Below are 12,875 nucleotides of genomic sequence, written 5' to 3' on the forward strand. Positions count from 1 at the left end.
GGAACCAGCACCCGAGTCAAGGGAACAGAGAACTTAAATAGACAGGGGGGTGACAAGACACAGGTGAACTCAAAAAACAATCAAACCAGAAGGAGGGGATAACAAGACACAGGTGGGAACAATGATGGGATAACGAGACAACCAATAATACAATTAACAGGGGGGGAACAGGACACAAAACAGAAGTGCCGCCATCTGGCGGCCCAACAGGGAAAACGCAGACAGGAACACCGGAACATGACAGTACCCCCCCCCCAAGGGACGGCTCCTGACGTCCCAGGAGGCCGACCCGGGGAGGGAGTCAACAGAGGGTGGGGGCTGGAGACAGGACTTAGGACTGGACAAGACAACAGGGACAGAACACGGGAACAAGACTCTGGACCGGACTCTGACGGGGGAACAGGACTCAGACAGGAACAGGGACTGGACACAGAACTCAGGGCAGAAACAGGACGGGACACAGGACTGGAACGGGACGCAGGACTCGGGACTGGAACGGGACGCAGGACTCGGGACTGGGCAGGACCCGGGCAACACGGGGAGACGCAGGGCTGGGCAGGACCCGGGCGACACGGGGAGACTCAGGGCTGGGCAGGACTCGGGCGACACGGGGAGACTCAGGGCTGGGCAGGACTCGGGGAAACTCAGGGCCCGCACATCGGGCGACACGGGGAAATTCAGGGCCCGCACATCGGGCGACACGGGGGAAACTCAGGGCCCGCACATCGGGCGACACGGGGGAAACTCAGGGCCCGCACATCGGGCGACACGGGGGAGACTCAGGGCCCGCACATCGGGCGACACGGGGGAGACTCAGGGCCCGCACATCGGGCGACACGGGGGAGACTCAGGGCCCGCACATCGGGCGACACGGGGGAGACTCAGGGCCCGCACATCGGGCGACACGGGGGAGACTCAGGGCCCGCACATCGGGCGACACGGGGGAGACTCAGGGCCCGCACATCGGGCGACACGGGGGAGACTCAGGGCCCGCACTCCGGCGACACGGGGAAATTCAGGGCCCGCACTCCGGCGACACGGGGACTCAGGAAACCAGGGGGGACTGGGACAGGGGCAAAGCAGACATACAGGACAGGACTGAGACGGGGCACGACAACACTGGACTGGGTTGGACAAGACTGAGGGGGAAACAGACTGCCAGATACTGGCACAATCGGGATACCTACAAGGACAAACACAGGGACAAGCAGGCGGGGAGGCACACGGCGACACCGACGGACACACAAAGGGACAGGCAGACAGGGAAGGCGAGGGGGGAGCCCAACAACTGACATAGGGACTGACACACAGGCAAACAAGACAAAACACACGCGGACTGGCACACTGACAGACAGGCAGACAGGCGGGCAAACACGTTGGCCGATGGGCTGACGGCTTGGGGGGCAGACAAACAGGCCAACAAACTGGCTGACACACATACGGGTAGACCAACAGACAAACAGGCGGGCAGACAATTAGACAGGGGGGCCGGGGAACACACGGACACACGGTTGGGAGGACGAACACCAAAGGGAGAATGGACACCAGGGGGAGTGACGAGGCCGGGGGAGGGACGACCACTGGGGGGAGGACGGACTCCGTGGAAGAGACGATCACTGGGGGAAGGACCGACACCGGGGGAGAGACGACCACTGGGGGGAGCGACGAGACCGGGGGAGGGACGACCACTGGGGGGAGGACAGACTCCGGGGAAGAGGCGACCACTGGGGGAAGCGACGATACCGGGGGAGAGACGATCACTGGGGGAAGGGCGAACACTAGGGGGAGCAAGAACACTAGGGGAAGCACGAACGCCAGGGGAAGCACGAACGCCAGGGGGCAAGGTGTGGACACTAGGGGGAGCGAGAACACTAGGGAAAGAACGGACACTGGGGGGCGCGAGAACACTAGGGGGAGCACGAACGCCAGGGGGAGCACGAACGCCAGGGGGCAAGGTGTGGACACTAGGGAGAGCAAGAACACTAGGGGAAGAACGGACACTGGGGGGAGCACGAACGCTAGGGGGAGAACGAACGCCAGGGGGAGCACGAACGCCAGGGGGAGCACGAACGCCAGGGGGAGCACGAACGCTAGGGGGCAAGGCAGGCGGCTTAGCCTGCGGGGCGGCCAGAGCAGTCTGCGGCGGCCCCTGCGGGACAACACATGGGACCGTTGTCCTCTCCGGGGCTCTGGACGGCTCTGGAGGCCTCTCCGGAGCTCTGGACGGCTCCGGAGGCCCCCCCGGGACTCGAGGCGGCTGCGGAGGCTCCCCTGGGGCTTGAGGCGGCTCCGGAGGCCCCCCCGGGGCTCGAGGCACAAGTACAGCCCGAAACTTGGGTGTAGCAGGCGGCCTCCGCGGAAGGGTCAGAGCAGGCGAGGCCTCCGGGGCTGGAGGCTGCTCTGGGGGCCTCTCCGGGGCTCGAGGCGGCTCTGGGGGCCTCTCCGGGGCTCGAGGCGGCTCTGGGGGCCTCTCCGGGGCTCGAGGCGGCTCTGGGGGGCCTCCGGGGCTCGAGGCGGCTCTGGGGGCCTCTCCGGGGCTCGAGGCGGCTCTGGGGGCCTCTCCGGGGCTCGAGGCGGCTCTGGGGGCCTCTCCGGGGCTCGAGGCGGCTCTGGGGGCCTCTCCGGGGCTCGAGGCGGATCTGGGAGCCTCTCCGGGGCTCGAGGCGGATCTGGGGGCCTCTCCGGGGCTCGAGGCGGTTCTGGGGGCCCCTCCGGGACTTGAGGCAGAGCAGGCCGTGAAGGCCGCTCCGGGACTTGAGGCAGAGCAGGCCGTGAAGGCCGCTCCGGGGCTTGAGGCAGAGCAGGCCGTGAAGGCCGCTCCGGGACTTGAGGCAGAGCAGGCCGTGAAGGCCGCTCCGGGACTTGAGGCAGAGCAGGCCGTGAAGGTCCCTCCGGCACTCGGGGCAGAGCAGGCCGTGAAGGTCCCTCCGGCACTCGGGGCAGAGCAGGCCGTGAAGGTCCCTCCGGCACTCGGGGCAGAGCAGGCCGTGAAGGTCCCTCCGGCACTCGGGGCCGAGCAGGCCGTGAAGGTCCCTCCGGCACTCGGGGCAGAGCAGGCCGTGAAGGTCCCTCCGGCACTCGGGGCAGAGCAGGCCGTGAAGGTCCCTCCGGCACTCGGGGCAGAGCAGGCCGTGAAGGTCCCTCTGGGACTTGGGGTGGAGCAGGCCGAGGGCCCTGCCATCTGGGCTGGGCAGGGGACAGGAACACAGACCACAGCTGTAGGGAACCCGGCTGGGCAGCCGGACGGGACCGGCGGGACCCCGCGGGCCGGACCCTGGGAAGATTGCAAGCCGCGACCCCCAAAAGGGTCAGGATCCGCGGCTGATCAGCTGGAGGTCTGGCCGACCGGGAGGCAGCCCGACCACGGCGCCTCCGCGACCGCCCGCCCCGGGCACTGGGAGGTTGAAGCTCCCACCACCCCGATGGCATTTTAAACAAAAAAAAAAAAAAAACCTCTGCTGGGTCCCAAACTGGCTGGTTCCTTCTGTGATGGTACGGGTGCTGGGACCCAGGCGCAGAGTGGAAAAAACACGAAACTCAAAGGGGAGAAAATTAACAAAGACTTTACTTACAGAAAGGCAAACAGACGGAACAGAAAAGGACACGAAGGGCAAAAACACAAACTCAAAAAATCTAAATAAGGCAAACAAACAGGGAACAGAAAGGACACGAAGGGCAAAAACACAAACTCAAAAAATATCTAAATAAAACAGAAAACAAGAGGAACTCACAAACATGGGCAGGGCAGAACACAGGCAGGTAGCAGACAAGGGCAGGTCAAACAAAACACAAGTCAGAACAAACACAGGCAGGTACATACGCTTGAAACCAACAGATATCGGGAACAAACACAACTCGGGAACAAACACAAACAGGTAAAAAAAAAACGCAGGCAGGTATAAATGGTCTGAACATTAAGGCAACAAACACAAGCAGGCAGGAACATGTATGTCAGGTAACAAACACAAGGAACCAGCACCCGAGTCAAGGGAACAGAGAACTTAAATAGACAGGGGGGTGACAAGACACAGGTGAACTCAAAAAACAATCAAACCAGAAGGAGGGGATAACAAGACACAGGTGGGAACAATGATGGGATAACGAGACAACCAATAATATAATTAACAGGGGGGGAACAGGACACAAAACAGAAGTGCCGCCATCTGGCGGCCCAACAGGGAAAACGCAGACAGGAACACCGGAACATGACAGTGGGTGTGTATGGTTGTGTGTGTGTGTGTATGTCTGGGTATGTGTGTGAATTGTTGTGTGTGTGTGTGTGTGTGTGTGTATGTGTGTGTGTGTGTGTGTGTGTGTTTGCATGTGTGCTTGTGTGTGCATTGTTCATGGTGCTGAATTTCTCTGCTCTCTCTGGGATAGAACAGTAGGAGTCAGTGCTGCCCGTAGCTGCACAGGGCTAGGAATCTGCATTCACAGGCATTTTTGCAATTTTTCACCTTCTTTCATCTGATAACATAAAAAAGTGGTCAAGAAATGTTAGAATGGCTGATTATGCTAATTACTTCAGAACATTGGGCAGCTCACTGGAATGTTCATACTGTGATGTCACACCTGATCTTATATTGTGATTTTGCACTGCACTGAAGCTAGGGCGAGGTGTCTTTTAATATGTAATTTAATGATTTCTAATTCCACACCTCATAATTTATTACTGAAATATTTTCTCATCATATAATGAGCAATGTACCAGCAATAACATACATGACGTAGATTGTCCATATCCAGGGTGTCAATGTCAGAGGCCTGAGGTTCTGTCACTGGATGACATCACAATGGCCTCATTATGGGAACTACCTCTGTTATCTCTCCTGGCCGTGTCTCAATGAAGCGTCAGTTCAATCTATTTGCATTTAAACTTAGAGTATATACGTTTTTTAAATATAAATACATTTTTAAACATCATAAATTAGGCTCTCAAAATACATGACATGCATGAGCAGCAATTAAACTTTTTCAATACGGGTTCCTTTAGTCTTTTTGCACAACTGCAACCAGCACTTTCGTTTAAAACAAGCCCATGGACAGCACCTGCCCTTCTCACAGGCAGGGGGGCAGGTGTGGCTCATTGTAATTAGGCCAGCTGCTCCTCATTGGTTAATCATTATGAAAGGGCCTTGCTTTCAGGTGCAAGGAGTCTTTTTTTCTGAATGGTCGCTGTTGTGTTTGAAGTTTTGTTTGTTGTGGACTTTTGGCCTCTGTGGAATCTTTTTATTGATGAAACGTTTTCTGTTGTTTTTCAGTTCCTGGACTAATTTAAGGCCAAGTATATTTTTTACTTAATTTTTTCCACCATGTTATACAGTGGCCACCCCCAGCACTGCTTCAGAAGGGCTATAAGGCTAAAGGTATTATTAAGAAGAACTCCTTGAATACTAAACTTTATTAGGAATTAAATTAATATGCTTATATTTGTACAGTGTTAAAACACCTATTTTACCAACATGTCAAATGTTGACATGAGCTCAGTGAAAGTTAATGAAATGGCTGAAGACACACCATAATTAAAAAAGCTTTCAAACTGCAAGTGAAAGATTTCTGACAGCCCTCTGAAGTGCTGAGAAATGTAGAGAGAGAGAGAGAGAGAGAGAGATAAAGAGAGAGAGAAAGAGAGAGAGAGAGGGCAGGGGACGGAGAGAGAGAGAGAGAGGGAGGGACAGAGAGAGAATGAGAGAGAGAGATAGGGGGGGGAGGGAGAGAGAGTGAACCGAAGAAAGAGAGAGAGATAGATAGGGTGGTACCAAGTAATGTGTGAAAGGGGTGCATGCAGAGGAAACCACAAAGGCAGAGCAGAGGGGTTTTGTTTTGAGCCAGTGGCCTGAGAGTCAGACCAAACCACAGAGAGATCTGCACCTCCAGCATTGTGCAAAAGCCCCCCTCTGACCAGGAAAGCAGTTCTTAGAACGTGATCTTTACCACGCTCTCAAAGGGAAAGAGGTTATAAACAGTGAACTATAGTTCATACTGACAATGCCCTGCCCCCAACCAACAGTGCCTAATGGAAATTAACTTGCAGGGATTCTACTCTATTTGGTCACACACACACACACACACACACACACACACACACACAGGCACGCACTCTCTCTTCCCCCTCACCCATGCACTCACATCCTGTTAGTCAAACCCCCCCATGATACAAGGATAGTTTCATGTGAGTCCATTCTGCTCCACACCTTACTCAGCACATACATTTATGAAGAATGCTGCATGTCCTGAATGAGTCAGCTGGTCACATGACCATGGAATGTACCATCAGGGCAGGACAAGGAGGGGAATAATCACAATGCTGTGCATTTCATGATGCATTTCATGATGTTTGTGCTGAAAAAAACTTTATTTCAGTATTTTTATTTGACTTATTGAGTGTTTATTTAAATCTTTTAATGATGTGCTCTTCACTGAGTATTTTATGTATAATGATATCCAACACTGCAAGCAGTACATCTGTTCATGGTCTGTCCCTGTACACAGGAAGGAATCTGCCACTGAGTCATTGTGTCTGAACATGTGCCCAGTTGTTCTAAAATGTGCAGCACAGCATCAATAACTGAGAACGCAAGAAAGCTGTCGCTGTGCATACAGGAAGTGTTTTTGTTTCTGAAGGTACAGGAAGGGCTCTGCTAGCAAGAGGCCTAGCCTTCAGAAAGCATATCCAGCTGATCAAAAGCATGCAGGAGAGTACCCTAATCCACAACAAGGTTTTCTCTGGCTAAGCAGTGGCACACATATCGGTAGATGTGCCAGATCCAGCCCTGGTATGGATGTCCAAACATATCCATGTGGAGAAAATTTTTCAGTAAAATTTTAAATGACAGTATTGATACAGTAAGATGCATTGTGATAGAAATATATCTCATTTATAAACAGATTGTCTGATATATGGAGTCATTTTGTCGCCAGTGTTAGCCTAATAACTCCAGTAGCACTGCCTGTAGACTGGTTATGTATGCAAAGCAAAACTTACACATCACTGCAAAGGAGCTACGGCCACAACAGTTAGACGCGCCAGAGGCATTTTAGCACAACGTGCTTTGGACAGATAAAATGAGAGCTCTTTGGCCACAACAACCAAAGATACATTTAGAGAGAATACTTAGAGAGCTTGGGAGTGGATCTATTTTGTTTTGGGGTGGTGTGGTAAAACTCCTAGGCAAAAATAGAATGACTGTTAGCTCGCTACAAGAGGCATTTATAAGGTGTGATTTCTGCCAAATAAGGTATTACTAACCGCTAACTGACAAGATAGCCAAATTTGTGTGCATGTTACATTTCAACCTGTTAAATTCAGAAAATGTAAAGCAATTGTGCATTACAGTTTTTAAAAAAACATGTCATGTTTGAGTTTGTACCCTAGAGATGTCGTGTTAACTGTATTGAGCTTTTTTTTTTTTTACCAAAAGCACTTTACAGTTGATCCAGAAAAGAACACTGGGTAAAAACCAGGCCTGATCCCCCAAAAAGAGAGCAACTGAAGTAAAAAGACAAAACAAAACAAAAAAAACAACAACAATTCCCCAATGAGAAGAATATCACTCAAATCGAGGGAAGAAGTCTCAGGAGAAACAAGGCCATAGAGGGGCAGGCCAATCTCAGCTGGGATAGTTAAGAAAGAACGGTGCTTCTTTCATTAATAAAATCATCAAGACATGCAATTTGATCGACGGTGGCCAAACTGTTGCACACCAAAGTAAAGTATGTGATAACTATTTCATTGTATGAAAAGTGAAAGAGACAACATTTGACATTTTCATAAACAGTTGGGGAAATAACCCCACTTTCCCCAGCTGAAACTATGTTTATGAACCCCGAAATTAATGGATCTACTATTTACTTTTATCACTGACTGCCCTTGAAACACAAAAACTGTACATTGCAAAACATTATGATTCCGTCTAATCAGTGAATCACTGCTGAGACATTAACAGTCTGCCCTTGTTTTGAAGTCCTAATGTTCTCCCATCTCTTTGGGATATCATTTAGCAGACACTTACATAATTAAACCTGTGCACACAGTTGAGTTTTATGCAGTTGAGTATATACTGAAGTCACTGGGGTTAACAACCTTGCTCAATGGAACAGGTATGAGGGCAGTGCATCACCTGAGAACCAGGTAACAGGTCCTGTTCCCTAACCAATGTACTACACCACTGCCCCAGACCGACTCAACACATTGAGGACCATTTATCAGACACTGTCAGGGAGTATACTGTACAAGTTTTACTTTGTGTATTTGAAAAACAGCAAAAATATAAGAACAAGCACAGCTCTTGGCAAATCCAGTAAATGTGACATCATTTACAGACACATGGCATAATGATCACCAACTCTAGTGAGGGAACAGTTTGATCATTCTTATGACAAAGATACATTTCTACGGAAAGCTTCACTCGCGGTCTCTAAATCTCGTATCGGAGTAAACCGTTTCTTTCTCCACTTCCCTCTTGTTCCTCCTCACTTTGGGTTTCTTGGTGGTGAAAGTCAAAGCAGCGTAATTCATTGCTTCATCTTGACTCTAAAAAGAAAAACATGACACAGCACATATGATTACGCCTCATTCTGATAATAATTTATCACGGATATTCATCTCAGAAATTGACTATTTATTTATTTATTTACTTATTTATTTACTTATTTAGTTAGTTAGTTAGTTAGTTACTTAGTTAGTTACTTATTTTAATTAGTTAGTTAGTTAGTAAGCTAGTTAATATTCTAACCTGTTTGCTCGCCATGTCTTCAACGCTCTCCTGGTTGTTTGATGCAGCTCCTGTGTCAGTAAAATGAAAATGCGCATAAGCCACTGGTGGGTGTAAGAAGTTAATTACTCAGTTTATTCTCTGAATTTGAATGGTGTACAATCAAATAAGAAAGCTGTTCTTCTTTTTGTACTTCTTGTTCCAGTTCTTTTTTATGTTCTTTTTGCTTTGTTTCTTTTCTGGCTACTCTGTAAAGTGCCTTTGTGACAGTTCTCTGTAAAAAGCGCTACAGAAACAAAATTGTGTTGAATTGCATTCTTTTTCTTCTTCTTATAATAATAATTATTATTATTATTGTTATTATTTATCATGATATTCATAGCAGTCGTAGCAGTTCTGCTAGTAGTATTTCATATAGTCAATTATGTTCACCACAGTAGGACCGTTAGTTGCTGCTCAGAGAAGGAGTATATCTGAAGAATGCAGCTATTATATAATCACCAGGGTATTAGGATAGGCTTCAATTGAGATTACTTATCACTTGAAAAGTATTTCAATTCATTTGGGATGCCAGTTAATTCTGCTTATTCCGCACTCAATTGGAATCATTATCAGAAGTTGAAGTGTCATAAATTCAAGAGGCATCTGGCATTCTTCTACATGCGATCTGCGTACATGATGTGCATGTATCTAAAAGCAGTGTGAGACGGTCACCTGCACCAACAGAGTAACTTCACCCGAGGTTGTTTTATAGAACTGGGACTGTATATGAATATTTCTGCATGCTATTAATGAAATGGCCTTACATGTGGATGACAAAATTGTTGTCAAATTTTGAAAGCCAACTACTTTGCAGTAAACACTTTTTTTACGGCCAACATTCTTTTCTTGATTCTGCACCCTTTAAGATATTGAGTATTTTTACGATCTTGCATGTTTTATACTAGTCTGATTTTATATAACAAAAATATAACTACAATGTTGTAAAAGATAATCATGACATATACCGCACATTGATAACTTTGTCTCTTACCTTTGCAATTCTCACAGCCTTTTCTCCTCTTCAGAGCGAGGACAATATTTAGGATCACGCTCAACGTCAAAGCTCCCGCCAAGCAATATAGAGGAAGGGCTTCATTTCCTGACATTTTAAAAGCAAGAGTTAGTAAACACCCTGCATGAAAAATATTAATAAGAGCATATGAAGACATTGAGAGGAACACCTGTGCAACGAACTAATCAGCATGAGAATGAAAACGAGGGAAGGCAAACAATTTACAACTTACAATATAGACATGAATTAGAAAATGTGAAACAATAATCCACTAATATCAGATGAAGTCTGTATGCTCTAATGGTTTAAATTATTTAAAACATCAACAAACAAAAAAAAGCATGAACAAAGAAAATACTTTTTACTATGTGATTGCATTTTCTCTTACCCTTAACATCCAGATTGGTTCCGTTCCCAAACAGGATCTCCCCACAGGTGGCCACAGCACAGTAGTAAGTCCCAGCATCAGAAAGGCTGAGGTTCCTCTTGGGGAAGTTGTAGACACAGTTCTGTGAGGGAGACACAGCCCCAGAGCTCCTCTGGCACTCATCATTCCTGGTTCCATGGGTGGAAATGATTCCTGGAGGGGACTCTCCTGAGCCCTGTCTGAACCAGTACACACTGTGTTCTCCTGCACAGGTCTCATTGTGTACTGTACAATGCAGAGTCACAGAGTCTCCTGGCTGCACTGACTCAAACTCGGGCTGCTGCAGTACTACTGTCCTGCTGTGTGACTCTGAGCCTGAAGAACCTTAACAATTAAAAACATAACAGGACATATGCTTGGACTCAATCATTATATATGTGCTTTGCTACAGTTATTACCATGATTAACACAGTATTGAATCTAGGCCGTGGCTGAACTTCCCAATCTGGATTAGTGAACAATGCATGCAAAACTGCCTATTTGTCTATTTGTGATGTTTCATTAAAGACTTTAGAAAATCTACAGTGTTTGGCTTAACATGCAATGTCGTAAACAACAGTATACCTTATATAATATATTTTAACATAGCACTGATCCAATACATGAACACACAACACAGAGTTTGGCTAACCCTACCCTAAAAGAAAGATCTGCTTTCCTAGGATAATTTAAATTCACTATTAAAAAGCATATTCCAGATGTTTATTTATTTATAAAAATAACACTTTTCTGCTATATTTCACTGGTATTGTGCCAGTGAGCAAAGTATTTTGTTGCAAGCCTGTAACTACTGTAAAGCATCATTTTAGGTTCATATTTACCCATCACCATTAAAGTTGTTCCATTTCCAAAGATGGTCTCTCTGTAGGGCATCATAGCGCAGTGGTATGTGGCTGAATCTGATGGCTCTACTTGTGACACAGTCAGGTTAAAGGTCCCGTTTGCTGCTTTAGCACTAAGGCGCGCACTGTTTATAAACTCATTGAACAATTGAGGAACTTTTTCGCTTACAACTTTCACTGCAATATGTTGAATCTTCTGTCCAAGAGGCTGCTTATACCAACTGATATCACAAATGTTTACAGAGTAGAAGCATGGGAGAGTCACAGTGTCTCCGATCTGAGCTCGCACCAGCGTGTCAGGCTGAATTATATTCCCAAGCAGACCATCTGTAAGACGACAGAAAACAATATTTCAATGCAAATGGCAGTGTGAAATACGCAATTAAAAACCACAACAATCTCTGTATAAATAGGTCTATACAGTCGGAATGTAAAGTTATTTTGTCTGACAAGTCAATAAAAATTATACACTTACAGACTTTGCTGAAAAGCACAAGAACAGCACAGAGTGGTGGCATCACTGTATCTGAACTCTCCTCTTCTGGAGACTCTTCTCTGCCTGAAACCCTGTTTGTCCTCTGCACTGTAAAACTCAAACTGTACAGATAAAAGGAGGGCTTGAGATAATAATTTCTCATCATTCACTGAACAGTAGGAGGGCACATGTCAGGGGCAGATTTGATTGGCTGCTTAATGAAGCAAAATTTTGGGTGCACAAGAGTGGTGCAAGCATCCGCTGATACACACCATCAGTGTAAAAAAAGAACACTGTTGTCATTATTTCCATCCTGCGTAATAAAGGTCAAATAATAATAGTAATTCAGTTGTTATTTACAGTGCACTAATTTGGAAGTCTTCATAATGTTTTAAATAGTCTACTTTAAGAATAACTTTAGATTGAAAATGGCACCTTAATTCGTACTACGGTTTAATATGTGTGTGTGTGCTTGTGTGTATGTGTGGTGTGTATGGTTCTGTCTATGTGTGTGTGTGTGTGTATGTGCGCGCAAGTATTTGTGGAGGTGTATGTCTCTGTGTGTGTGTGTGTTTGTTTGTGTGTTGTTTGTGTGTGTGTGTATATGTGTGTATGGTTGTGTGTGTGTACGTGTGTGTGTGTATGTGTGTATGGTTGTGTGTGTGTGTGTGTGTGTGTGTGTGTATGAGTGTCTGCCTTGTGTGTGTGTGTGTGTGTGTGTTTGTGTATCTGTGGTTGTGCGTCTTTGTGTATGTAAATGTGTGTGCGTGTGGTTGTGTGTGTGTGTGTGTGCGTGTGTGCGTGTGTATATGTGTGGGTGCATATGGTTATGTGTGTGTGTGTGTGTGTGTGTGTGTGTGTGTGTGTGTGTTTGCGTGTGTGCGCGTGTATATGTGTGGGTGTGTATGGCTGTGTGTCTGTGTATGTGTGTGTGTGTGTGTATATGTCTGGGTGTGTGTGTGTATTGTTGTGTGTGTGTGTGTGTGTGTGTGTGTGTGTGTGTGTGTGTGTGTGTGTGTGTGTGTGTGTGTGTGTGTGTGTGTGTGTGTGTGTGTGTTTGCGTGTGTGTTTGTGTGTGCATTGTCCATGGTGCTGAATTTCTCCTCTCTCTCTGGGATGGAACAGTAGGAGTCAGTGCTGCCCGTAGCTGCACAGGGCTAGGAATCTGCATTCACAGGCATTTTTGCAATTTTTCACCTTCTTTCATCTGATAACATAAAAAAGTGGTCAAGAAATGTTAGAATGGCTGATTATGCTAATTACTTCAGAACATTGGGCAGCTCACTGGAATGTTCATACTGTGATGTCACACCTGATCTTATATTGTGATTTTGCACTGCACTGAAGCTAGGGCGAGGTGTCT

At 47.3% G+C, this 12,875-nt stretch overlaps 1 protein-coding gene and 1 long non-coding RNA gene across 2 annotated transcripts in view; one reads left to right on the top strand and one right to left on the bottom strand.

Annotated features, from left to right (window-relative positions):
- The window catches only part of LOC135249701 (uncharacterized), a 139,787-nt gene that overhangs the window by 50,546 nt on the left and 76,366 nt on the right, over positions 1-12,875 (top strand). The window lies entirely within an intron of this gene.
- On the bottom strand, positions 8,216-10,114 carry LOC135249964 (uncharacterized). Its single transcript, XR_010328838.1, has 3 exons — positions 9,748-10,114; positions 8,736-8,785; positions 8,216-8,533 (listed from the first exon to the last, which is right to left on the bottom strand). It is a non-coding gene; the product is annotated as an uncharacterized LOC135249964 (long non-coding RNA).

This window comes from Anguilla rostrata, chromosome 3, assembly GCF_018555375.3.
Source record: "Anguilla rostrata isolate EN2019 chromosome 3, ASM1855537v3, whole genome shotgun sequence".
Classification (NCBI taxonomy): domain Eukaryota; kingdom Metazoa; phylum Chordata; class Actinopteri; order Anguilliformes; family Anguillidae; genus Anguilla; species Anguilla rostrata.